We start from the raw sequence: 1197 nt of genomic DNA, 5'->3' as shown, positions 1-1197 counted from the left end.
GTCACAGCTCACAGCAACCTCAAACTCTCTTGGGCTTAAGCAATACTCTTGCCTCGACCTCCTAAGTAGCTGGAACTACAGGCGTCCACCACAACGCCTGGCTATTTTTTGGTTGCAGCCATGATTGTTGTTTGGCAGGCCTGGGCTGGATTCCAACCCGCCACCTTAGGTGTATGTGGCTGGCGCCTTAGCCACTTGAGCCACAGGTGCCGAGCCTAAAGAACTTCTTTTAACATTCTTTGCCAGATAGATCTGCCAATGGTAGATTTTCTCAATTTCTGTTTGTCTAAGAATGTCTTTGTTTCTCTTTACTTTTGAGAGATAATTTTACTTGTACAGAATTATAGGTTGGTGGGGGGGGTTTTCTCAATACTGTAAATATTTCACTTTATTCTCTTCTTAATCGGATGATCTCTGAGGAGAAATACAATATAATTCTCATCTTTGCTCATTGGCAGGCCAAGTGTTCCCCCCCCACCCCCCGGCTTCTTTCAAAATATTTTCTTTGTCTTTAATTTTCTATAGTTTGAGTATAACAGGCCTAAGTGTAGTTTTTTGGTATTTATCCTTCTTGGGTGCTCTCTGAACTTGGATCTACGACTTTGTGTCTGAAATTAATTTGGGGAGATTCTCAGGCATTATTGTCTCAAATATTTCTTCTGTTTATGTCTCTCTTTCTTCCGCTGCTGTTCCCAGGACGTGTATGTTATACCTTTCCGCTGTCCCACAGCTCTTGGATATCCTACCCTGGTCTTTGACGGTCTTTTCCCCTTTGTTTTCAGTTTGGGCAGTTTCTACTGAGGTGTCTTCAAGCTCAGAGATTCTGTTCTCAGGCACGTCCAGTCTATTGGCCCCTCAAATGCATTTTTCATTTCTGTTATGGTGTCTTTCAGATTCCTTTTTTGGTTCTCTCTTAGACTTGCCGTCTCGCTGCTTGTACTGCTCATCTGTCCTTGCATGCTATCAACATTATCCAGTACAGTCCTTAGGTAATGACCGAGCCCCCAGCCCCGAACTCCCAGGACTAGTAAGAAATGCAACAAACCCCTTATATGTGTAAGAAGGACTTCTCCTCAGCCCCTCCCCCCACAAGGGAGGAGAAGTGAAGTTCTGGGAAGAAGCTGGAGACGATAAGGGAAGGAAAGGAGGGAGAGGTGAGCCCCGGGTGAAAAGGGCTGAAGTTGGTTTAAGGCCCAA

This window comes from Otolemur garnettii, unplaced genomic scaffold (assembly GCF_000181295.1).
Source record: "Otolemur garnettii isolate 467f Iridium unplaced genomic scaffold, OtoGar3 scaffold00086, whole genome shotgun sequence".
Taxonomy (NCBI): Eukaryota; Metazoa; Chordata; class Mammalia; order Primates; family Galagidae; genus Otolemur; species Otolemur garnettii.
This window is presented reverse-complemented; position numbering follows the sequence as displayed.